The 27,958-nt window shown below is 41.5% G+C and overlaps 1 long non-coding RNA gene across 1 annotated transcript; it reads left to right on the top strand.

Moving 5' to 3' along the window:
• Positions 1-1,086: 1,086 nt before the first annotated feature.
• Positions 1,087-27,463, top strand: LOC122408659 (uncharacterized). The gene is made up of 3 exons (XR_006260512.1): positions 1,087-1,134; positions 1,226-1,368; positions 24,947-27,463. It is a non-coding gene; the product is annotated as an uncharacterized lncRNA (long non-coding RNA).
• Positions 27,464-27,958: the final 495 nt, after the last annotated feature.

The raw sequence follows: 27,958 nt of genomic DNA on the forward strand, positions 1-27,958 counted from the left end.
GGAAAACTTATTGCGGAAATTTCGTTCAATGTTATTGATTTAGTTCAAAGTTGTTCGCGGTGGCTTGGACTTGTTATTTGGGACACTGCTGCGTTCGGGCAGTCTCGAATTTTCTATCAGGGCTCAACAGAACACAAACATTTGTTTGTTCAATAATAGTTTCTTGAGTACTTGACAAAAGTTTCTTGAAAAAAGTTCAGTAAAATGACGACCTCTGGAGGGTGCTCGAAATTTATGAGCAAAAACACTGTTTATTTTTCACAAGTCGATTTTGGTTGTTAGATCACGTTGCTTTCACTTTTATTTTGTCTTGTCCGAAACGTCATCGAATTCGGTTCGACCCCTTTTTTCAACGACCAGCGAATGATTGAAACGCGGCTGAAAGTGCAGGAAAACTTTGTTCATGCCCTTTCAATAGCCTGACTATGGCACTGTGCAGAAGAAATTCAACTATAAACTCTCTCCTTTGATCATATGCACATTTCTTCTGCACTGTATATTTTCACGATGATGCAATTGTCGTTTCATCTCAAGCTCAGATCTCTAGTTCTCTCTCATCCTCCTTTATCAACCCTTTCTCTGATGCTGGTTCTCCGGAGGGAAGGTTGAAACGATGGCGGTTTGATTTGCTGCGTGCCTGTCAGTGCTCTAACTCACTAGACGATCGAATCGATATTTTGATCATTAAAGCAAAAGTAACCTTCGATGGATCAAGAACAAAAAATCTAGACATAGAATTTTTCAAAATGAAATAAAATAATAAAATAAAATAATCATTTTCAAGATGAAATTTTTCATTTCAATATCTTTTTTTATTTTCATTGAAAAACTTTTAAAACAACGGCGTTATGATTTTTCAAAAGCTGCGTTTCGTGGAGATATAAAATACTGCAAACAGCCTCGTATACACAAGTTCTTATGTATCGTTTTTTTTTTTTTTTTTTTTCAAATGCAGATATTGATTTATCTATTGGAATTTTGTGGAGGTGATTGATCGAGCATCCACGTTAAAAATAAAGCGTGATTGGCGAGGGAGAATATCGATGCAGGCACGCAAAAGTTGCGTTTCCCCAACCGCGCGCCTGTCAAATTTCATCCGGGCTGACAGAATGGCACAGACATGAGTTTCGTCGGGTATTATTTGCATCACTCACTACACAACATGTGGGCGCTTTAGATGTACGATTTTTTAAATATTTTTTTTGTTCTTTTTTTTCTTTTATAGAATGTTGGTAGTCGACTGGACTTATAATGGGCTGACTTTTTTTGGACGAATATACGCCTCGGATCAACTCCAAAAAAATGTAAAATTATTCAGACAGAAACACCGTGAGGCGAATTCGCGAGAGCGGGTACCGGCAATAAAAGGTAATTTCATGCTGCACCAATGACTTTCGTTTTATCCAATGGTTTGGCTGCTTGATTTTCATCGGAGTTATTGAAAAGTTTTAAAACTCTTAAGGGGCTGTGGGTGGCCGAGCTCAGGGGGCTTTGATTATAGAAACATCTTTTGATGGGAGTGGTGAATTTTTTTACTTTCATTGATAAGAAAGAGCTAAATGATTTATGAGGGGTGGGGGGACGAACATTTTTGGGCAAAATTGTTAAAAGGAAAAAAGCTGCCCATTTATGGTAAAAATATTTCAAGGAATGTGAGTGAAAATCTCTGACAAAAAAGAACGAAAATTGATAGTGAAATCGATGAATCTGATGAGAAAACAAAGCTCGGTGGAGTGAAATGTTTTATTTCTATTCAATCGGGCATTCTTGAATTAGAAAAATAACGCCAGAAAAAAGACTATTCAATTTTGCCGCATGAGGCTCAAAATGCAAAATATTTGAATTGACTTTGACACAGAAAAGCATGCCTACAACGATTCACGATTCCATATTTATCCTTAGGTGAATTTTCGAGAAGCCTTTTGCTGAAAAACGTCAGACGATTTCTCCGTGTCGCGAAGCTTTTTACAATTCACGTTGAATAAATTTATGTCCATGAAATTCTGTTTGGCGCCCTTAAAATGCAGAATGCAAATGTCACGAGCACGCACATAACACAGTCGAGGTCGATGGGAAGAGCATTCCAAATATTACGGTTGTGCGAAAGCTCCGAATTTTCCAACGTTTGAGCCTTTTTGCTTTTGCGTAGTCACTTGAGAGACAAAAAAATCGGAGCATCGCGTCCAGTTACGGCCGAAAATCTCGGGGCCACGAATGCGATAACTGCGACCCGGAACACGCCGATTCTCTCCGTCACATTTGCTTTTAATGCTCATTTCCAAAGGTCCCCTTCAGCCTTACGGAAATCGTTTCCTGCTATACGTTTCGCTGAGAATCTTCCCTCCCTCTCTCTCTCTCTTTCACATATTCTCTAGCCCCCCCCCCCCCCCATATCGTAAAAATTCGCTGCACGTAACGCCAATTAGGTATAAGCGTGAGAGTCAAATCGGCGAACCTTCTGCCAAAACCTTCTCCGATAATAATCATCATAACAATCGTAATAATATTGCAAGAGAAAATGAAACGATTGAAGATAACTTCGGCCCCAAAGTGCCTTGATAAAAAACGCTCGCCCATTTTCCTCATATTTCCAAAATACTTTTCTAAATTTCTCTAAAGTCTAACGACATATGAAAAAATAATGCTCACAAATATTATTGCAGTACTTTGAACGTACAACGAAAAAAATTTATCCGGATATTGAGATGAACAGCTTCGTAGGTTTGATCGATGAATAAGTCAAATTATGTTATTGCTTGCTCCATAGGCACTGTATCCAATCGCTTGTACTTTACAATCAAATTAATCAATTTTAACATGTTTTTTGAGGGCGTAAATTCAGAATGCTAAGAAAATGATCACTTTTAGAATCTGAAAATTCAATGTTTTCACGGAGAAAACGAATTCGTTTTGTAAAGTGAGGAATATATTATTTTTCAAGAATTTTCAAAGTATTTAACCACCGATTACAAACAGCATAGTATTTTTTGAATTTTCCGATTTTTCGTCTCTTGAATTCTAAACAACTTTATGTAGATAACAAAAAGTAATGCACGTGAGAACTATATTTCGTTTTTTTTCGAGTCTTATTCATCGTGTCAGACTAGCACTTACTGATAAGTGGAAATTTATTGTAAATCACTAATTTTCACTGTCACCATAGTAAATTCTATAATAAATACACGAGTATACACCGAATACGTGCGTGACATTTTACCATACATCGTTTTTATCAGGGTTGCCCGAGCATATTTTACAATATAAACATTTGAAGTGACTGAAAACATTTTTTGCTATATTTATAGAGAAAAGACTCTTTCTTTTGAATAAAAGGTCTTTTTACTATATGGTGAATAGAACAATTCTTATTACTGGTACTTTCCTCTAGAATTTTCGGCTTCGTTTTCTCCGTGTTGTCAACATTGATGAAGATTCAAAAATGAAATTGATAATAAATTGTGTTTTTTTAAAATTGCTGTCTCCATTTTAAAATACTCGAATGAAGCACGTTTTGATGATCTGCATGTCGATGGAAAGTTCATATTCAGCGGAACCAACATCAAGAATCCACGATCTTGATTTCACTATCGTTTTTTTTAAAAAAACATTTTCTGGGGACGCAATTGGGGGGTTGTTGTTGGGGACCAACAACGATAATCCTACTGAAATAAACGTTCGAAAAATCACAGTAGCTCGAAAAGCGAGTAGGAAGATAGAGGGAAGAAGCTCAAAATCAGTAAGTAAAAGGCGAAGTAAGCGAGAAAGATGAGGAGAGAGATTAAAAAGAGGGCGTTCGAAATTCGTCCGTAATCTAACTTCGACGAGACTTTAATTACAAAACACATTTCTCCCCTCACGTTTGGAGGACTAGTTTCTCCAAGTCGTCACTGCGCGAGGATGTCTGTCAAGTAACTTCAAGGTAACACATTGCAAGACGGAGGCCTGGAAGCAAAAAGTGAGAGCAGAGCACTTTGAAGAAAAAAAATCTGAGAAGGTAACTTTGTATCCAAGCAGTAATTAGAGATGCTGGTAATGCGAAGGGTGGAATTAAAAAAAAGGTGAAAAAATGTAGGCTCACTGTCTCTTCTCCGTTGTCGGGCTCATATGGAGCGTTATTTCAACGCAAAACTGGACTAAGCGACTACGAGTGAGTATAACCTGTTGTGCGATCGATCGTACCGTAGTAAACTCACCGAAACCGTACTACTCTGCATTTGGCCATATGTAAATACCTGGCCGTTGCGTATTTACACGAAAAAGCCACATATTCCACTTCTCGTTCATAGAGCAACGTTTCCCATCGATTTATCTTCACGCTCGCACACGCACCAAGCTCCATAAATATCGATCCCTCCCGGTCTTAAGGGCGTATGAGCAACGTTCGAGAGGCGTCGATCGCCTCTTTTGTCCAGAGGCCACCCTCCTGTGCACGTGTTTTTGTCCAACGCGCGCCAGCGACACAAGCTCTATTTCCGTATATCCATACACGCCTGTGCAGATTATGTAGAAAAAAAAGAAAGCGAGAGAGAGAGAGAGCTCAGATCTGGGGTTGCATGGGTTTGTTAGTAGAAACTCCCAGCCTCTGGAAAACCCGTTAGCATGAAAATGTTCGGAGCTATTGTAGCTACTGTTGTGCGCCTATAGGACATCGGTAACTACATCATTCCATAACACATACGTTGCAACTACACGTGTCGTGGCTATATATCCACAAGTGACTGGTAGTATATAGAAGCGCATGGGAGCTGTTAGGCTCTGGCAATGCAGACCGGGATTACCCAGGATCAACCGGTCATTTAGTACGATTTTATCCGCGGTCAAGCGTAACCCTAGCACCATGAGCGTCTATATTCTCACCAGCAGCCTTTCCAGCATTCATTTTTCCCAGTTGACCTTTTCCTCCCTGCGCCCCGACAACTATACGCCTCTATAATGTCGTTTATCCTCTCGACGTGTGTGTTTCTACGCACGTTGCTCCAGGCCGGCACAGGGGGAGGGGGAGAGACAGAGGAAAGCGATAGAACGAACTTTAGGCTGGAGTTTACACATCGAATATCCGTGTATTTATCGACTTTACGACTTTCATGAACACACAGCCCGGATTAACGCTGTCTCCCGGTCAACCCTACCACTATTTCGAGTCCCATGATACCGATATAGTCATATCTTTCGAAGCTTCCACTCTACTCGCCCTATCAATGGAAATATATTAATTCGAAGCACCTCTCGTGCTCCCTGCGCATCTGTGATTTTCGAATAATCGCGGTGCTCTACAATCGCTTCAAAGCCCTCACTTTGTTGTGGTATTTGAGCCTGCTCCGAAATCGAACGTAATGGAGTACGCAATCGCGCTGGAAAAGGAATTTTCTGTACTGAAATATTTATGCGATTGATCTTTCGAAATTTTTATTTATTTTTAGGATGACATTTTTAGGATGAGAGCACTTTGCGTAATTCATTGTCGGAATTTATTCAGCTTATTCGTCGAATCAGTTACGATGGTTGTAAGCAATCTTCTGCATGGTGTTAGGGTTTGTACCCCGAAAACTCTAATTTTCCATTCGATAAACGGTGAAAAATTAGAATTGAATTACTAACTAGAAAGTTGAATGAAAAAAATTGTGTTTAGTCAATTTCAAATTCAATTTTCGAGTTCAAATTTGTTAATCCTCGGAATGGGAGCTCGGATTCGTATTGCGACGAAGATTTTATTTTGCATTCAAACACATTAACGTTGTGAAATGAGCGATACGTGAAAATCCTCCATTTGCGGGCTTTCGAATCCGAAAACAACAGTTCGACTCGAGTATCTAGTCAAAAAGGGAAAATTACGAAATAACTTTAAGGTACAAGTGGAACAACCATTTCGATGGTGAGCCAACACAAATTTTTCAGACTTCCATAGTTTCCCAAATCAGATGAAGTTCAATTATCAAAATTTATCAGATTTTACATGCCTCCGCAAGCAAAATGATTTCAATAGCTCCCATATCCGGAGTATCCGTCGAAGGTATCTGGCCAGGGCAATAAAGTGGTCGTCAATCCGCGCGGAGTTGCCTTCAACTAGTCAGACTCGTGCAGCCCATAAAAATATTCGCGAACGAGTAAATATAGACACATACGTGTTCGTGAGTTGATCGTACCTGAGGAAAAAGAGATTTTCCAGCAGATGGCGTTTATTCCCTTGGAATGGAGGCTATTGCGGTAAGCTGTGGTCATTTTGCTCCTCGACTCCGTAATAAGTTCGCGTGTTTATTCGCTGGCACGCTAAAGGTTGCAGCCGCGTCAAATTGTGTGTGGATATCTATGTGGGTAAATCAGTGACGACGGTGCATACGTGACACTGGCACAGAGCATTATCGAACCTCCTCTCATGCATCGATGCCTTTTCGCTGTGCGCTGCATTTGTACTTACAGCTTTATTTACGTAAGTGAAGGATAGAGATTGGGGATTCGAGTGCGTTTGATGCGAGGGAGTACAAATGGTCGGGGGAGCAGACGATGCACAGGTGAACCGCACCGACTCTGAGACAGTCGAGACCACATTTGCGCAGTAATAGCTGCGAAAGGGTTGATACCACGAGGGAAAGAGGAAAAGAGAGAGAGAGAAATTTGATTTATTCCGAATGAAGAGACACTTTTGGGTAACGCCAGTGGATGGTAAAAGAACAAAATATTTATGGGAGAGAATTATAAAGAAATTCGAAGACTCCGATAACAATTTACGAGCGAAAAAACTGGCATTCTCGCTAACTGCGGTCTTGTCTTCAGCTGTAAGAAGCTCGTAGAGAGTGGAGGAGAGGGCGAAAAAAGTATAGTAGTTTGGTACGTATTATCCGGACACCATTTCCAAGCCTCAGATGCTATAGTTATGAGCTCGGCCTCCGAGGGGTCGTTCGAGCTTCAATTGCTCTTGTGAAATAACAGGAAACTTCATACTCTCATTTCGGAAGCTTTTGTCTCCAATTTGATCGTTTTCTCAAACGCTTTCATTCGCTGGCCTAAGAAAAATGGAAAGATATTTTGGGATTTTCGTTTGTGTATCAGTAGCTTTTGCTTCTCGCATTATACCCAAGTTTGTTGAAAATCGATCTTTTTTCTATGACATTATTGCAAGGGTGAACATTTCCGCACTTGGAAAATCGAGCTCAATTGCCTAGCCCTAATTTTGTATCAGAAAATTTCCAATCTCGCTGAATTTCGCATTTTTCTGTACAGAAAACTTGGACATTTCGTCCAGTTTCGTTTCGCTTTTTCCAGAATATATCAGTAACTTATAAAAAATGTTATAATCGTTAATCCACGTAGGTTGTACCGATTAATTATTCATCCTGAGCAAACAAAACATGCGGTTGCATTATTTTTAAATCTTTTTATTCCACGTTGTTTTTTTTTTTCGATATTCTAAAAGAATTTGAAGCCACCTCGTTGAGGGACAAAGCGTTTTTTTTGCTTTCGTGGCATAGTTGAACGTCCTTTCATTAATCTCGTTGCACGCCGGTCCCCCACATAGACACACAAAAATACGTGCGCGCGTGCACGTACGCGTACACACTCGGATGACACACACAGCGGGATTGCACACACTTTCAAAGGTGTACGTACATGTACCTCGAAGTTGTGCCAGAGGTTGTGATGAAGTGACGAGATTGATAGTCCTGAGGTGGGAAGAGCGGGAGGTGCGAGGTTAGTTGAGGCAGAGCATGGTTTTATTGCTCGATCGTTCCCTCACGTACGTGCTCTCTCTCTCTCTCTCTCTCTCTCTCTCTCTCTCTCTCTCTCTCTCTCTCTCTCTCTCTCTCTATCTTTCTGGCTCGTTCTCTTGTTCGGTGGACCCGAAGAGCCGTCCCACCCTGGACCGAGCGTTCCAAGCGTTCGAATCCCGACGTCCCTTGGAATTCTATCCCTATCAGTTAGCACTCCACTAGCTACTCCTCCCCAAAGCCCCTCTCGCCGCCCCTTCATCATGCACTCTCATTTATTAAATCCCCTTTAGCTACACCGTCAGCTATCTCCTTAACGACGTCTCATTTTCCACACACTTTTCCTCCTTCATACATATCAAAATCGACCAAAGAAACGCTTATCCAATGGAATAAATACGGAATTTCTTTTAGCAATGAAAACACACAATGACGCATCGCGGATCAGATCAAGAGGAAGATTGCTTAATTTCGTTTATCCAGACTCTGCTTCTGCACTGAGCATGAATCGTTGATCGCGAATAGAAACAGATTTTATTCGATGGGCTTTCTCGATCACATATTTTCGGCCGGAACCAGCGATGTGCAGTCGAATTTAAAACCCGTGCACTTCCCCTTAACGGTTCACAACGCCGTGGTCCATGAATTTTATTGGCTACTGCCACATTTCGCTGCTCGAATATGCACTCTTTCTCGCTCGGTCGTAACGAATTGTAGCAATTCGCTCCGACCGTCCGTTCATCTCATTTGCACTCTCGGTTCTAATATTTCCTCGACTAAATTGAATTTATATTGAAACAGTCGACGCACGAAGTTTGTCCTACTGTTGCTACGGAAATGAAGCTAAGTTTTGACACACTCGATTTTGTTGTTTCGTTTTCACACAATAACTTATTCACTGAATCTCGTCTGAATCGAGAACTGATGAATATTATTCGAACTACTTTTCCTCGGAGGTTCCTAATTCGATGATTCGAACACGAATTTTGTGGATATTCTTTCTGCGCGCATTCATCCCTCCGTATCCAGCGATTTTAACGGAATGGCATGAGAGATTTAATCGCAGCTTAACTCTCGGCTTATCATCTCCGAGGCTCATTTTTCTCCGAGATTTTCACTTCGCCTACGATCATGTACAGAGCTACACGCGTGCTCGGCAAGTGTGAGTGCATTCGGCGCGTAGCCGTGAAGGCGCCAAGTTCACACGAGCCGGGCATTCGGCGGGTCTCCTCTCGATTCAGCGAATTCGATTCTCAGCTTACCTTTCAGCACGAATTTAATCCCTTACCCAGACACCCCACCCCGCATTTAAACTGTGGCGCTATACGCGGATGCCACTCGCGAGTGTGAATGCGAATAGGTCACGTCTTTGCAGCATTCAGTTAGCACGCTCTTCTCTCTTTCTCGCGCAATTCTATTTTACGAGAGCCGAGTCAATCCGCGGTTCAAGTGTGTATCGAGGAATAATCATTCATAAAAGTTCGAAATTTCCAGTTTCCTGACACTCGCTCATTGATCGAGAATTGTGAGCGAGAGAAACGAATCTTCGAGTTAAACTCACTTTTTACAAATTGGATAACGCAGCAAACTCGATGGACCTTAATCCGGACAAAAACTGACGTCCGAAGCGCCCAGCCGTAGACATGCTTTCCCAAAAAAACGTGCCCTAATACCGCCGTTGGAACGAAACATCGAAAAATAAAGGAAATCCAAAAAGTAAAGATTTCGAAAAATGAGATTTTCGTTGCTGAAAATCCCGGGTAGAAATCCACCGAAATTTCAACAGCATTTCCAACTGAATTGCATTCTCCGGTTTCGACCGATACTCCGGTTCCCACTAATCTGCTATATACATATGCGTATCAATATACAACTATAGTACGCTCATGTAAATGTGACGATGGCACATGGCTCATGTGCCCCAATAATACGCACTAGGCGCCCACAGTGCAATTTCCCATAGCATGGTACATAGCTAAATACTTGGCTTTGAGCTGCTGCCGCTCGGCTCTTGATAACTGAACCCTTACTTTACCGACAAAATCCAAGACTTATGTATTTACCTGTGCATTATAGCTGTACAGTGGAATATACACGTACGCTTATGTGTGAATAGTTTCGTAGAGTGTAATCTCCATGCTCTCTGTATCCGGCGTTGTGTTTGACGAGTCGTCAAGCATAAAAGTCTTTTGCCGATTAGATTTATTCATTATGTAGAAAAAAACATGGAAGGAAAATACATGAAAATGGAAAAAGAATTTGGAATTTTTGTTGCAGACAATAATAATTATGATCTCCACATTGTACGTAGCTGAGAAACTTCGACAATGAGAGCTTGCGCATAAACTATGCACAAATTAGTATTTCTCACATGAAAAAAGTGTTTTTGTACTTTTAAAATATCCTTAAAACTGTACCGAAAAGGTGTATCTTGAAAACATTCCCGAAAACAATCGATTTTTTTGACTCGCTAAAGCAGGACCCTCCTTTAAGCTTCCAATTCGCGATTTTCGCAGGAGTAAAAAAAATATTGACTCCTTCGAAATGCTCATTCGCATGCGTTCGGAGGGAAGGCAAAAACTTTTTTCCCTTCAGCACTGAATCACTGAATGAAGGCTTTTTTTATTGTGACGGGTACCTGCGATTGGGGCGTAAGAAATTTCGGAGAATTCGCGGGATCGGGAGGCTCGGAGATTTCGAAAGTTTTTCATGTTCAAATAGTCGCATCGTGGATTAAGTATTCAAGGGAGACTGGGAGATTAAAACGTAGTTATTAAAATTTCGTTTTTGTCTCGGATGACGGATATTCGTCGGGTATAAAATGGGAGCGGACACTTTGGAGTACAAGATGAAAGATCCTGGGCCGATGCACGAGAGAGCGATATCCACAGGATCTCCGGGCTCCTGCGTGCGCCAGGGATTTTCGAAAGGGCTCGTATACATGTATATGCATGGAGAAAATAGCGCACGAAACTATTTAAGCGTCGCGATAGACGTCGCTTTCGTGAAGGTTCTTAATCTCGGCTGGCCGAGATTGGCCAGTCTCCCAAGGCGATTCCTTGTACTTTAAGCAGCAATATGTATGGATGCGCGTAGCCTGAGAGCGACTCGAGCGAAAAAGAGCGGCGGGGGGACGAGGAGTTCGATTACCGACGGGTGCGCAATTACGATCGTCGACGCATCGTCGTCGCCGTCGCCCGGATGCAGTTGGCAAATGTGCGAATCCTCTCAGCAGATTTTCCCTCTTTTTTCTTGGCCCTAGAAACGAAGAAGTTTCCACCGTCGACAGTTGAAGCTTTTGATTCGTAATAAATGAAAAAAACGATGCTCTCGGAATCGTGATTCCGAAAAATTTATTTCCACTCCAATAAATATTTCGTTCCCGCCTTTCTAGGATCAGGCTTTCTTTGCGTTTTTAAAACACACTCCGTGTCTTCCGAGACAAATTCTTACAAGCATTATGGCCGACGGGAAACAACTGGATACGTGTTTGGTCGTCGTTAAAAAAGCTCTAAGGAGCTTGGATTCGAAGCGATATAACGAAATCGATTTTCTGGATTGTTTGATGTTGCTACTAGGAGAGAAAATCGTGGCTGAGGAGCGATATACAGAGCCTCGGAAAAGCTGGCGCTGTCGGAACTCTTCCGGAAGACCTTCCACTGAAACGCTATCCAATGCCAATTAAGTCATAATTAAGTTGAGATCGCGTTAATTGAAGATTAAGATACTTTATACGTTGGAAACTCGAGGGTGAAAGGGATGCGGCGAGCTAAAGGTGACTGTTGTCCAATTATATAGATATAGCCACGCCTATATATATTTCAGAAAGATTTAATACAGCGTCCCTCTTTCTTCCTCTCTCGGCATGCAATATCAACGAGGATGGTTTAAAGTCGACGAGGAAAGTGCGGCACGGATGAAGTCTCTATAATGTCGATAACTTTCTCTTGCCCACAGAATTCTTCGCAAAGAGATATGCACACTAAGTATGTACTAAGTGGGCTGGTAATTGTGGTCACCCCAAATGTCTCCAAACCTTCAAATCACAAAAGTACTAAAAATTTCCGAAAAACAGTGCACGGTTTAAAAGTCCTTCCTTCAGTCTGGAAGTGATTGAGAAAAGGGGCTATGAAAAAGTTTTGATCAGGCGTGCGCGTGTTTTTTTAGCAGTTCAATCAAAAGGTGGACTGGATAGAAGAAAAGATTACCCGTATGCGCAAAGAGTTGACAGATTCTGCCAGTTTCGGTTGAGATTTCAGCATCGTGAGTGGGAAAAGACTGAAAATTTCGAGGGTACATTTTTTTGAAATCGTTTGACCGAGAAAGAGGCTCTGTCCGCCCATTTTTGCCCTGTTACTGCGTGGACTGAGGAGCTATTTTGGTATTGGTCGAACCGCGTCGGAATAGTTCAATTTCGAAAATTCTTGGTGAGGCTTCTGCTTAGGTTGATGTTGAGTTTCGGTGTTTACGTAACTCGAATCATTTAATTATACATCGGCTCACAAGGGATTGTCTCGCCACAGCGTCGAGGCTAGCCATCAATCGCAACGTCAACGAACGTCGATTTCGTCCCTTTGCGAAGAACTCTGAAATGATGTTCTACCATAACAGAAAATATCAAAATCTCGTGTGTGGAAAGCCATTTCCACACACGATCGCTCCCAAACAAATCCAAAGAATCTCGTTCTACATTTTTCTCATTATTTCTCGATTTTTTATTTCCCCTGAATATAACCGGAGTGCACGGGGTCGCTATGGGAAAATCTGCTTCGACGAAATTGGTTATTATAATCATATAGATCATTAACTGATGTAAAGATGAACAGCGTAGCAAACATTTGCGTAGTTTCTAGAATGTTAATTCTCGCAGAGATTATCGAATACAAACGCGATTATCGTGAAGTATCGCTAAAGAAAGTTTGTCCATAATGAGGCTGTCTTCTTCCACTCATTCGAGTGCACTTCGATTTTTCGTCTCAAATCCCTTCTCACTTCCCTGCAACTAACGCCAACCTGCCTAAATCGGGTTCGTTCGAAAAGCAAAGATTTTCATCATGATTAATAACGATTGTAAAGCCTAATAAATTCCCATAACCGTTCCCGTATGCAGAATACGTCGGTCTCCCCGCTTTTACTTCATGCAGGATTGTGCCACGAATTTTTAATAATCCCGTTGAAAAGTTTTGCGAGGCTCGAGCGCGAGGGCTCGATATTCTGGCACGGGATGATAGCTGACCTCCGAAGGACGTAATCGCAACGATTCCTGGAAACAAAATCCGGCTACCAACAATAGGTTCGTTAGTGCGCACTTCATTGGCCGAAAGAGAGAAAGTGAATGAGCTAGTGAAACAGAGGAAGAAAGAGAGAGAGAGAGAGAGAGGGAGAAGGAACCCAGCTCACAATTTTCATGTGCATGTGCATATAACTGTACTATTACTATTACTTTGTATCCGAACATATAAGCATATTTCACGTAGAAAGTCCATCGGGAAAATGAATTTTGCCACATGCGAATCGCAATCATCGAATGATTCACTTCTGTTATGAGCTTACCGGTATATTTGCACGAGCTTTTATTATTCCTGTTAGATTCAACGGTCCGTACTGCATTAGCAAAAACACAAATGTGCGAAAAGGATGAGAAGCGGCCAGGGACGTATAACGAATAGTCAATAAATTCATTTTTGAGCTAGTACATTATTTTCAGTAAATGCGCGCTAGCTCGTTCGATCCTCGCGAACGTCATTCGGTCATGAAACAATGACTAATTGAGCAACCGTAACCGGATTATCATCTTGTTCTAAAAGAATGAACAAATTGGGCGCGATGGTTCTCTTGGAATTACGCTGGTGACATTTTCAGTTCGACTTTTTTCTTTTGTTTTCATTGCCCTTTCGAACTCATGCGTTCAGGTGTTGATAAAATGTTTCATTCATCACCGGGGAGAATACTTGAGATGTAAATATTTTATGATATTCGATTAGTTTACAATACATCGGACGAATATTTCATTGGGGCTTTGAGGCTATCGACGAAAATTTTTAACGATTTCGTAAATGATTACCAATATTTTCGACAGCATAACAGTCCGATTCATTGTTTTTATAAATAAATAATCTTTTTCTTAAATAAAAGAATGTTACCGGGAGTATTTTTATTCGAAATACATTTCTGTCCACCGTTGTTGTTTCTCCTCCAAATGTTGGCACAAACAATTCGTTGTTTCAAACTATCAATCGTCCCACGTTGATTCGTTGAAAAATGAAGATACTCCAGCAATATTTCAAAACAGACACGTATTTTATCCTCAGGAGTTATTCGAAAAACTTAATCCACAAAGTTCAGGGAGCTTGGAAATAAAGATCTTTATTGCAGATTCATTCGAGAGTAAAGCAACAATAAATAGTCCTTTTGTTCCGCGGCCCACTTCCCTAGTGGCAGTTGACAGTGGAGCATTAAAAAAAAAAAAACCAACAATCGTGTTTCCATGAACAGAATATCGAATTAAAATAAGAACAATTTCACAGTCGATAATATTTCTGACGACGATGACACATTTATTTGGTGCTCCAGCATTCGGTGATGTTGAAAATTTAATAAAATAATAATGATAATAAAATGATAATGATTTATCTGCCGAGAGTTATTCTGGTTAATTAGAATTTGCGTAATACTCTCTTCAATGATGGCTTTAGCGATGGGAGATTAAATTTTTAACTTTCGTTATCAGAGGGCGTTAGAGAGGAGGGAGCGGTGCGCGGCGGGGAAAAAAATTGGCAGGTCTTAGATCTGAATGCGCGTGCTATAGAGTGATTTTGTTATCTCCCACGTATATATAGATGTATCCGTATATATAAATCGGAAAGATGGAGAGGTCCAGAGAATCTACGGTAGGGTAAATTGAGCTTCCAATCCAATCACGAGACAGGATTCGTCTCTGTCTCGCCCTCGGGCTCCCCACGGAGAAGCTCGAATGTATAAGGGTAGAGTGGCGTTTACAGGAAGGAGCGAGAAAATCGCTCTGGTAACTAACGTAAAACGGAGAAATGTCCGAGAGAGAGAGATAGAGAGAGCGAAAGTAAGTGAGAGAGGAGAGGAAAGTGGAACTGCTAGATATGGGTTTATACCAGCAAGTGCGTTTTTGATGGGATTTTTAAATGAGCGCCAATTGCGTTTAATGCCAAGGGGCTGCGGTGCCCTTTCTGTCCCGTGTCGCACAGAGCCTTATTTTCTCGTTGGGTACAAGAAAAAATGAGTTGCGAAAATGCTGCTTTTCTTACGATTCTAACGCCGGTGACAAATCTGATGATTTTATCATTATTATTTCATCCCCTCCGATCGTACGCAGTAAACAGTGAAAAAGTTTGTCGGTAATTCGGATCGCGCGTACCCCAAGGAGCTGTTATACTCTCGAGGGTTTTGATTTTGACGTTTCAATTGTCCTTGTCACGGTTTATCGTCTGAGGCTCGAGCGTTAATCGCCTCTTATCGAGTTAAAAGTTTCAACGCTCTCGCACACGCCGCGAATACCAAGTTTCCGTACTCTGCTCTTCTTCATAACGCGTCCTTTCGCGACACATTTCCCTGCTCCTTCGCGCGCGTTCTCAAACTCGGCGTGCGGGGGGCTAAGAAATTAATTGGCACTTAATCCTCTTAACGAGACATTAACACGCAGTTAGCGGATATGAGATATTTATCCCCTTGTTACCCCCTTCTCACATGCCTCGTATACATTTAGGAGGGTACATTAAGCATAGAAATATGCTCCTTAACAATGACGCGTACATCGATCTCTGTATCACATAATATGAGAGCGGGAACTTTGCTTTAGTCTTACTCGCTTTTCCCGTTCGAAAACAAGATCGAATTTCATCTCGACACTCTCACTCGAGATTTCGAGGACTCTTCTGCTGAGAATTTTTCTTTGATGCTTTTTTCTCGGCCTTTGCTCGAGTCCGAGACCATTCGATTAATTGGTCGGCATTTTATCGATCATAATTGTGGATGTACGAATTTATTTAACGTTACAAAAGTAAAATTGAGTCAATGATCACGCGGTTGAATTAGGAGCAGCATTTAATGAAGCTGCTTTTTCGAAGAGTGGGTTGATCGATAAAATTGTATGAGAAATTGTATGAGAACATGATTTTGGGAATTCCGTTTAAAATAGACAATTTTCAGAGCGAAATCGGCCTTTTTCGTTGTCAGAATAGGGTGGCGGGAAATTTCTAACGAATCGATTTCGAGGTGTCTGGTTTGAAAAAAAGTCTACGGAACTGTTGAAATTTTGAAATCGCGCGTCACTCGATGGACTGTTTATCGTTATGGAGCGCGAAGAGCAGAGAAGTTTTCAGCGGATTGCGTTCGATCGATGTGTTTACAAACTGCACAAGAGCTTTCGGGAGGATGCACGCGGGTCTAAAATTTTATTAGAGTAGAGCGAGAAAGACTGACCTGTTTGAAGGGGCTGCATTGACCTCTGGATCGGTTTGTCGTGCAATGGTTTCTCCCCCGTCGCTCTTTCCGCGGAGTGCTTGATAACGGAATTCAAAAGTTCGGAGTTGTCCGGCCCCATCGTTGCTATCACACGTGATTTCTTTGCGTATGTTTACAAGTCGTGAAAAAGTTCGGTTGGTGGAAATTGCGGCGTACGGTGATGAACGAACGAGTGCGAAAAGTGAAAAAGAGAGAGAGAGAGAGAGAGCGAGAGAGGGAGAGAAAAAGAAAGATAAAAAACGTACGAGATGACTCAGTAGAGTGGAAGGTTGTGAAAAAGTGTACGGACGAGCTCTCGCTCTCTCTACTAGTGACCTCGCCCGGAAAGGACGATGCGTCTCTCGGTGAGTTCGGCGCGTGACTGTGTGACTCGACCCAGCCTGGGCCATCGTCAACCAGCGGCAAACCCTCTTCTGCCCCTGTGTCCCTTCGTAGAAACCGTAACTGCGATTCTTCTTCTCCCTCTTTGGCTCTAGCATCCCCGTTCATGCTACCCCAGTGTACTCAGCCTCTTGACGTCGTCACCAATCCTCTCCCTCACTCCCTCTCTTTCTCTCGCCCTTCTGTCGATCTTCTTCTGGTCCATAGAGTCTGCGCTCTTCAGTCTCGATATCCCCTTCTCTGCCGCCTCTTTCTTCATCCTCCCCGTGGCGTTCGCTTTGCCTCTTCCTCTCTTTTCAACCCTCGCACTTTCCTCGTGTTCATCTCTCTATGTATACACGCAACTAGCCTTGAGTCGACGCATATATAGAGTAAAGGTTGCTTTTATATCGAAAGCTTTCGCGTATCGCGCACGCACTTTTTCTTTTTTCCTTTTTTCGGAAGCAGTGATTTTTATTTCAGACCGCAACTGCGTGTGCCAATGCCTTCACTGGTTGTCTGCGCTTTTTCATTTCGTAACTGTAATTAAGGTAGTTTAAGAATTTTATCGTCTTTGTTCTCAAATTCTAGTATTTCTGTGTCAATTTAATCTTCCCAAGTTTTCCGTTTCTACTTCAAATCTTGAAAGAGTTTTTGGATCATTGCGATTTCTTTGCCACTGATTCGTTAATCGATTAAAACTTTCGTCGAGAGCGAACGTCCGGACGGCGAGGAGCGTTCTTCCAAGACATTTGATCTGTAAATATCGCCAAATGAAGTTTCATTCCTACGAAGAGGCACATGTACGAGACTGATTGAATGTCGGGGTCGAACGAACGTGTCGCCCTCACCTAATATAAATAAGGATCGGCTAAGCCCGCTCTACCGTCACGTAATTACGACGGTATTAAGCTGGGTATCGTTACAATGGGGGCTAGGAAAATCGTGATCCTTCGTACTGTTTGGACGTAACTTTAGAAGCGCTAAGGATATGCTTGACTCGTGCTTTTCACTCGGTCGCGTATACAGTATGTCTGTATCGTAGAGAAGCAAGAGCAAGGAAAGGCGAGTCCCAGACGACTACGCCATCAAAAGCAATTTGGAATTAGGTAGCGGCATGTGAGCCTGGGACCAGGGCCTTTTGTCGAGCTCGCGAGACTATCTCTGTCGCAGTTTTCTCACGTTACCATCCCAAAAAACATGAACAACCGGAGCGAGTTGAATGATTAAAATGGTCAGCTGTCCAAAGAATTTCAGGACGATCCTGGCGGATCCGGGGCCCGTGAGCGACCGAATTTCTCGTTGCACTCTCGAAAATCCACCACCGAGTTCGTGGTTTCTCGTTCAGTATGAAGCTTTTCTTAAAACTGAGGATTCGTCTCAGCCAGAATTTGATGAATCGCTCAATTCGTTGGTCCCATCTCTGGATATCTGATCACGAAATAAATTGAATAATAATAATAATGGCAAAAGGCAATATTGGCCTTTTCAGAAGTATTTGTCCGGAAAGCAAAAGTTTAGCGATCGTTGTTGTGGCCATCGAAGCTGGGTACGGGTCGTTTTGGTCGATCGCTCTTTGAACGAAAATAAAGATGGCTATAGCCACTGGTAAAAAAGGCTGAAAATAGTTGTACAGGAATCTAGCACACATAGACGCACACATTCGTAGAAAAGCCGGGAGGATAGGCGAGGGCGTGGAGCCCCCGTGGCAACGTGTCTTTCTATATTTATATCTGACTAAATATGCACAGCGAGAGGGATGTATCGACGAAAAAATCGGAGTAACCGCTCCATCAGGTGTCTATTCGTTCGTCGGATATCTCCAAAACCCTTTTCGCATGTGGAGAATATAGGAAGAGGAGAAAGAGACAGAATTCTCTTCTGTCATAGAGTTTTCCCTGTTTCGCTTCGTTGGACATTGGCAAAGATACAAAGATAATTGGTCATTGGGCTATGTCGTTAAGCTTGCTCGTACAGCCGATCTACTTGGGTACTCTCTCTCTTGTGCTGGAAAGCTGCTACACCGATTATTATACCAGTGACGAGGTGGCGATGCCTCGTGTACACAACTTTTATATTCCTATATATGCATACGTACGTACATATAATAATACATACAAACGTGTCTCACCAACCTTTGGCCATGCTCTTTCTCCCACTCTTTCTCTTTATCTTTTTCTCACCGTTCATTTTACTTTGAAAATATGTCCGGGCAAAAGCACTTTGTGGCGATATTCCTTTGGGTGATGCCGTTGTTGTTTCGGCTTCAGTATTTCAGTTTACATCAAAAGACTTGCACGACCACATTCCTCCACCTGACCCCTCACGCTCTCTTATTACCCTTTCTTTAACCTAACCATGTGTTTAATATTTTTTATCCTCCGATAGCTTGACGAGGTGTTACCACCGAACATTCCATTTTTGTGTATCAAACTCTCGCACGATATATTACGCGCGCAGTCTTCAACCAAAATGATGCTCAATCGTCAGGGAATTGTTTGACTTTTTTCGTCCTTATTTTCGATAAGTTTTGTTTCTTCTCTTACGAGAGGGCGTTTATTTTAGTTTAGTATGTTTGCTTGCTGCATTGATATTCGAATATATACGTTTTCAGATGGAAAACGTGGCTTTTACAATGGACAATTTTCATGTCACGATCCGTTTGATTTTTCCTTGAAGGCCTTATGTACACTTGTGATGGGCGAAAGAATCGAACATTTTTTTATTCCATATTCTTCAAGTGCGCGCGGCCGTCTAATCCTTGAATCTTTGAACGCGATTTTGAAAAATACCTTTGTGGTGAACACGATTACTAAAAAACTATTAATCCGATCCATACCAAATTTATACTACTTATTTATTGTAATAATAACTAAGGCCTGGACGAAGGATTTCGTATTTTGTTGAAAAAAATTGTAACAAAAAACCGAAAATTTAGCACCTCGAAAAATGAATTTTTTGTTAAAACTGTCGCCATTTTTTTTAATCAAAATTTTTACAAATCCTTCGTCCAGGCCCAAGCTATTATTTTAATAAATAAGTGGTATAAATTTCGTATGGATCGGATTGATAGTTTTTTTAGTTATCATGTCCATACCGCAACTGACGCTTAAAAAAGGTGCTACTGGAATACAGCCGGAGTTCCGCCACTGCGAGAAATTTATTGATGCAAAAAAATTGTACGAGTACATGGCCATATGTATACTAACGAATATGTCGCTCACATTTTTCCAATAAACATTTATTTTCACGAAGAAAAAAAATCAAGAAAATCACGTTTTTTCGCCCGCTGCCTTAATAGCATTGCAATAACATTGTCGTCAGAAGATGACTCCAACAGTGACATTGACCATATTTTATTTCCAAAGAAAATAGTCTTTTAGAGAGTCAATTGAGAAACTGCAAACACAGTCACCCAATGATTCACGGTCGTTACAGATACACTGACGAGAAACGCAGCGAGATTGCGGCTTGAGCTGTTGAACGTTGGAGGTGACTCGAGCTTGTGCTTGAAGGGTTGCTTGTTGGAAGTCAGTGGAATCGTGCATACATAAATATCTACATCTGTATGAGGCATTCCATGCTGTATCACGAGGCTCCGAGCATTTATCATTTTCTTGAATTATTTTTCGCACAATATTGGTCCATGGGAATGCAGGATTCTCATCGATATCAAAATTTTTATATCATAATCATTCGGGATATATAAAATTCGATTAAGAATTTGGTTTTTTAAAGTTCGGAAAGTCAATGGCTAAATGTAAAAATCAAAATTTTTGTACGAATTTTCATGGATTTACTCATGATAAGAAATCGAACCGTTACTGTTGCCGGTTTTTTTTTGCGTTTGAAGCACATTTTTTTCCTTTGACGATTGCGATGTTCATTTTTTTTCAAATGAAATTGTCCCGATTTTCCTATCGGGTCCCTGACGGGAAACCCATCGAGAAATCATACTCGAAACACCGATTTTAACTGCAGAAAAATGATCGCAAAGTAAACAATAAAAATGAGAAAATTGATTTTTCTCAATATACTCGGACTATCCCAAAAGCTATCCCCAAAGCATCAAAAATTTGAGTATTACGAAAATTGTAGTTCCCAACAGGTGGGAGATATAAATCTGTAAATTGATGTAGATATTCTCCCGGCGGTGTACTATTTGGGAGAAAATTTGGAGTAAAATATAAAATGGTTGGGGTCACGATCTCGTGAAATGGGGTGGAATGCCTCATATCTATGTATGTGTTTACGTAGGCGAAAGCAGTTCCACCTGAGACCTCGTAGACCCGTTCCACCTTGTCGTACCACAAATTTGCATGTCAATGGCGAGTAATATAAATTACACGTAATTACGTCGTTCACCGGTGTTCTCTGGCGAAGACCAAGGAATTTAATTTTTCCATTTGCCAGAACGTTTCCCACCCGATGTGTCGTATTCTCTGACGTTCTGTTTGGCTCCTTCCGTCGGCCTCACGTACCTCGAATACGTATCTCATAGGCGGATGAAAATGTGAAAACTTGAATATTCTTAAGCCTGCTCGAAGCTTGTAACAGAATGGGAAATCAGGATTTCCGTATTCTTAAATTCACGAAAGTTTTAAGCGTGCACGAGAACGAAGAAAATGGTGAACTTTCGGTCGAGCGGATATCGCAACTTCTTCCTTCCGTCTTTTTCTCTATCGCACCTTTTCTTTCCCATAAAATAATTCACCTTCTTTCATTCTTTTTATTTTAGTGGCCTCTACTTTTCGTATAATCGTAGGCTCGTATAATAAAACGAGTAGTTGCGCGGCGTGTATCCCTGCTTTCTCTTGGTGCGTTCCTCTCGTTCCCTGCGCTCGGGAGTGCGATGTTTATGCTCATAATAAGCGACGAGCGTAATTTGGGGGAACGAGGAGGCGGGCACGGGAAGCGTCGGCTCGAGATAATTAGAGAAATATCGTTCGATAGAGTTCGCTCGACTCGTCCTCGTTCTAGTGTTTCTTCTTCTATGTCTGGATACGCGTTCGTCCGTTTGTGTATAGAGTTGCTAGTAACGGGGTCGTTAAACGGGGAGGCCCGCGAGACGAGAATCGTTCGCTTGGGTTTGTGCGACTCTCTCTCTCTTCTTTCTCTTCCCTCGCCTCTCCCTCTGACTCTACGAGCCAGGAAATCACAGTTGTACAATCGAAACTTTGGAAAACAACGCGCAATTGGAGTGCACAGATATGTATCAACGTGCACTCGTACAATCCAGTTCTAAGGGCGTGTACAGCGCTAGATCGCAAAACGTATAAACGGACAACGTTTTCTCCTCCCACCTGGCCGTACCTTTCCAATCCCTCGACTCTCTCCGTCCGACCAACTATCAGCACCATAACGTTATGATCCTAACCATATCGCTCCCTTAACTGTCCGTATCTCTTTCGAACGCTCCGAGCGTTCCTTTCGCCCCCGATGCTTCTCTCTCCCGCACTAAAACCATCTTTTTGTCGCGTGAGAATTTCTTCCGTTTCGGACATGACCGGCGGGCGAACCGCGCGAGCGAAGTGAAGAATCGATTTTTCGGGCACGGATTCTCGAGAAAATTGTTCGGCATTTCGACAAACCTCTCACTTCCTTCCTTCTTCCCACGTCTTTTCGTCGCCATTCCATTATTGGTGAATGGACGACACGAGCGTGCAGTCCAGTTAACCCGATTTCAAAGGACCTTTCAATGCGAATGGCGATACGCTTCCACTTAATTATTCGGCAAACATTTTGCTCGCCGCATTTGTTCTCATAAAGTTCCCTCGATCCTCGATAGCGAACTAGTTTTCCGAACTTCGCGAGTATGTCAATGCAGTTGTCTGAATTATATTTTATTACACACTTCATAAAAATTGTAAGTTCAGGGCTCGGAGTGTGTTTCCAATACTTGGTATAATTTTGATGCTTCTTTGAGAAAAACATGCTCGTACTTCCTGTAAAAATACGGTTGCCCTCGAAACTTTACTCCTTATTAACAACTTCAACAGGATTCCGGATCCTTGAATGAGGGTACCAATTAAATTATGGGCTTACACGATGTAACTCAAGTACGGTATTTCGGCTCAATGAGATCTGCGTACCCGTGCATATATCTCGAGCCAATTATCGGGTTGGCTTGCCTAATTGGCATTAAAGAATTTCAAACGATTGTTCCTGAAATTCGCAACTTGGTTTATCTCAGAAAGGATTCAACCCACAAAGGATAATCTCGATTGGAGTTTGCCGCGTTTCAACAAAGTGCTAGATGAATTAAATAAATAATGAAAATTTCTTTAGACCTCTCGGAATCAAAGTTCCTGCTATGCGAGGATGTCGAGGACTCTTTCTATCCTGTTCATCCTTTTTCACTTTGGTCTTCACTAGAGAGAAGAATCTCTTCCAATTCTTCGCGCCGAGAGGGGTCTCACGGATGACACTGATTTAGTGGCTATAAGTCAGATCCGACGTGCAATTAACCCCCACTCCTCAAATTTTTCACACAGCCAATGCGCGATTGCGGTACGCGAGCAACGCGGCCCGTACCATGAGCTGTTTCCTTCGTTTTTTCTTCTGTGCTGCAGGCAAACTGTAATCTATGAAATCTTAGACAAGTATTTGTATCGTTCGAGCCGTGAGACTCGGTTAAAACGGGCAAAAAATGGTCTGAATTTATCGAACGTTTTGGGAGTGAGTGACAAAAAAGCTCAGCATTGTTTGTCGTCAATCATTTATCTTCGGTTATCGAGCGCGCGTGAATCTACGAAGCACGGAAATGGCCTGCTCAAGAGAACCTGTACTTGGTATAAAAAGGCACGTAAAACGTCGACCTACATAAAGTGTTTAATTGTAAAGTTTAAGGAGTAGACGATAAGGTTCAGACGTAAACAGAAAAGCTTATACGCGAGCGAGCATAGTTTCATTTAATCTTTCTCTCTCCGTCACTCTTGCCCTCTCTCTATTGCTTTCTCCGGGTGATTTTCGCCGTAGCGATGCTCGAAAAGGCCCTAAGGCTCGATGTTTCCGAATGAAGGGAAGAGGAAGATGAAAGAATTGGACCGAGTTCGAATGACACGAGTCGGAGGAGGATAAAAAGCAAGGGCGAAACGGTTGCGAGAGAGATGCAAGTACAAGGATGATGAGGAATGACAGGGGGTGGAATTGAATTTCCATCCTAACCAGAGAACAGCCTCCCGAACGCCGAGTTTTGCTCCGATGTCGCGAGCTACCGGTGCAAGTCGAGCACCAATTTATCCTATATTTTTATACATCTGTATTCGAGGATGTAGACAACTCTCGATATCAACTGGTAAGAGGTACGAGCATCCATTTTCTTTGGAAGCGACAACCCGTAATGATACTCAGGTGCATCGATTCTTACTGTGCCATCCTACTGATTCGTGTTTCTTACAGTAGAACAATGAATACAATTATTTCCTGATGGATATTCTTTCAATCTCTTTCTCTTTGTATAGAAAGGTGCAAAGCGAGATTGTGGGATGATCAATATTTACGAATTGGTTTGCTCGTTTGAGAGCCTTCTTCTGTCTGATCGTTGGTCACACGAATGAAGATGTTCATGCACAAACTAATAATACGAACACGAACTTGACGAAAAGTATTAGGAAACCTGTAAGTTTTCGCTGTGGACGAAAAATGAAATATCTTAAAAGGAGAAACCATTGGGAAACAATTTAAAAAAGAGTTTTAAAATCCAGCTTTTTTCGCTTCTTTCGTTTTCATTCCTTCAATTTCTTTTTAGTAGCAAGTAATTTCGAAAATATCAAATTTTCCATGAACTTCTCACTTTACTACTCGCTTTCTAGACTTTGGAAATACGATGTGAGAATTTAGTGATGGAATCTTGAAACTGAATACTGCGAACATTCGACACATTTTAGAACGATTTTTCTCCAATTGTTTTCGCATAGTTATTCAATTTTTCCTCCGAAAATGGCAGGCTTCGAAACGGTGGCACACTGTACGCCGGAACTTTAAAGTAGTGAGACTTAAAATTGGTAGTCCAAAGAATAAAAATTTGTTATCTGTTCTGGAGTAAATCAATTTTTTCAGATTTTTTTCCAAAATTTTTTGTATCGCCATTTTTGGTTGATCGATAATTTTCCTCATCGATTAATTTCCGTTGATTCACAACGAAAAAGTCTCAATGGAATACGGTTAATAAACGTAAAAATAAAAATGATAGAAATATTGAGATAAGAACTGGCGATAAATGTGAAATGGTTTTCCAAACATTGGTTCGCAGAAAAGCTTTGACTTCGAAATAACAATAAATCCAAGGCTAAAAAGGCTCTCTAGTTGTGTGAAATATTCATATAAATAGAGGCAGTAGTTGAAATAGAGAAAATTGGATTTATGTGTCATATTTTTCTCCACAGATAACCCTCCCGTCTCATCTCAGCGTAGTCTTTAAACGTACGACACTTCCTTGCGAATATTTCATATCGCGGGGATGAAGGTTTACGACCCTACAACCTCCTCGTCTACAGATATACAGCAACCGGGGCGCGAGGATCTTCCAGCAGCTTTGCCAAAACTGGTAGCTTCTGCAGGTAGGGGTCATTCGGCGCTATGAAAGCTTCGAGAAATCCTAATGTAAATTCGGCTTTGACCGCGTCTATGCAAATGACAAATGTCGTTACGATCCCGTAATGCTTTCGAATGTACGTGACACGTACGACACGAGCCACAGGCTTGAAGAGATCAGCTAGCCAATCCTTCGTCGTTCTGTGAGATGCATGCGCCCTTCAAAAAGCTTCTGACCCTTGCAATTTATAGGAATAATCTCGCGCCCCTCACTCTCTGCTCCGACATCTTTCTCTGATGACGTGCTTTACCTCGATTGAAGTTACTAATTAATTTCTAGTTTTTCAACAACTGATCTCGTGTGCTCTCAATATCATGAGGGTATTGTGATCTTGTGATGTAACTTGACATTCCACGCTCACGGTCAGCTTAGTTCGTGAATATATTTTAGAGGCTTGTATTACATTGAATTTCGACAAAGAATGAGTGTTTGCTGGAAAAATTTACGTAGATGTTCGTAAAGGGGATAGAAATGAGAGTTTTATTTTATGGTTATATTCAAGAGGGAGCGACAGGGATGAATGACAAGGACGAGATGTGCTAGAAGCTCCGAGGTCTCGCTTATCGAAAAAAAAAGTTTTTTAGTTTTTTTTTTATCCCCGGATGATTCGAATTTTATTAAAAATTGCGTTTTCTTTTAGATAATTATAGCATAAGTACGGTAACTAATTGAAAAATGGGTTGAAATCGCATACCAGTTGCTGCTTTAGTCGAGAGTCCCATGCGTCTCACCATACGTGCGAACACTTCGGTGACTTTTTTAACGCTTTTTTTCTGTTAAACGGAGCGAAAACGCAACGACGTCGTCCACTTGTCTCGTTCCTTCATTTGTCTAATTGCTCATACGTATTTGCAAAAGTGTGACGAGAGAGTGCGGCAAACCTGAAAGTCGAGACGCGTGTCCGCTTTGTGCAACTGTTTCGCTCTTTCTCTTTCGTATTTTTCCCTCGGCCAAATCTTTTTCATTTCACCCTTTCATCCTACTGCATCATAACACTCCGGGAGACCGTTTTAAAAGGACTTATAATCACCCGAATATTAAATCTGCTTCATTATGCATGGGAGAAAAAGAAACGGAAATACGACGAATAGTTGCGGCAGCTCGCGCTATTCGACTCCGCATGTAGTCTTGCAGACACTTTTACTATTGTGTAGCCACAGCTTTCGAATGTGCTACGTCGATTTTTATTCTCAGCTTCAAACCACAATGACGATGTCAACATTTTATCAAAATTCTTCTAACTTCTCGACGATTTACGAAAGCAAAAAGGCTTTTAAGGAAAAAAAGCATAAGAAAGTTTCTTCTGATGAACACACGAATGTTGTAAAAATTGAACGAATCGACCGACCGTGATTCCAAGTACACGGAGCGAAAAAAAATTGTAAAAATTACTAAGACACCATAGTGTATTAGGCTTCTATATCACCCATTTTGAAGTTTTTACCAAAAACATTGTAATTTCCAAGTAAATTTGGAATAAAAACTTTTAAATCGCGTATTTTGCTCTGAAAAAGGTTTAAACTGTTTCCCCTCCGTACTTCACCGAGGAAACATTATAAAATTTATGTTGACTCGATGATGAACTTTCGAGGAGCTCGAACACCGATGATCCGCCAAGGTGTTTACAAATTTACTATCGTACATAGCAGAATTTCATTAATTCGCGTCTATTCACGTTCGAGGTCTAAGATAGATCCGATAAAAGAGAGGAACGTCACAATTGATTGTTTAATACGAGTATGTCTACCGACCAAAGCACCGGGGATACTGGCTACTGATATCGTGGTGGATTCGAGTCAGCCTCACCTCTTGGCTCGCGTGGCCCCTCACGACCTTTATTTTAGCCGCTCCTCTACCGGTATATATCATTGTATAGCGCACGCAGACACATACATTTTGATAGATCGAGCAAACCGAGGATGCACGCATAAAAAGAGCGGGAACGAGAGGGAACGCGAGGAGCTCAACGAATCCGACGAAACTGAAGGCGGACACGGGAGCGTCCTTCCGGTTCTGTAGTTCCAGCACCGGATACCACTATCCGTGTATTCTGCACAGCTGATTACAGCGATTAATCAACCTGATTAAGTTTAGGAAAAACAAAATACACTCTCACCAAAAACCAACAATTTTTTCGTCCATTTTTTGCAGACTCGTAGAACAAAAGAACGAATTCAACAACATGTAAAAATCATCAACTTTTTTTTATCGGAACGATAAAATAAAAGGAACACTCCCCAAGAAAGTAATCGGCTCGAATCAATGTTAGTAATCAATATAAATAATACAGAGAAAATTACCTGAAATGTAATTGTGGAACGAGTCATGTACCGATAATGTTTGTAATTAAACATAAAATCTGGTTGAAAAGGCATCTCAGATTGGAGTTGGATTTTTCCTCGAGCGCTGCTACACCACCTTTTGTAACGAACTTAATTTGTGTCTCATCCACCATCCGTAGAGTTATTAATTCCATACACATATTCCCCGTATATCTATATAATGTATAGGTATATGGGGGAGAGTATGTACTGGAAAAAAGTGAGGCAAAGCCCGGACGGTAGTGCTTCGTATCGAACGAAAATCTAGTAGACCACTTTTTGGTTTTTTAACCGGAGGCTTGCAAAAACATCACCTCTTCGTAAATGTTCAGTTTATGGACAGGGAGAAGGAAGAGAAAGAGGGAGAAATAGGGAGGAAGATATGTATATGAATCCATGCAGACTGTTGGCTGGTTGAGGGAGATAGATGGTTGAGGGGATGGAAGAGAAAGAGGCGAAAAAGGTGAAACTGGTGAAGCCAT

This window comes from Venturia canescens, chromosome 1, assembly GCF_019457755.1.
Source record: "Venturia canescens isolate UGA chromosome 1, ASM1945775v1, whole genome shotgun sequence".
Classification (NCBI taxonomy): domain Eukaryota; kingdom Metazoa; phylum Arthropoda; class Insecta; order Hymenoptera; family Ichneumonidae; genus Venturia; species Venturia canescens.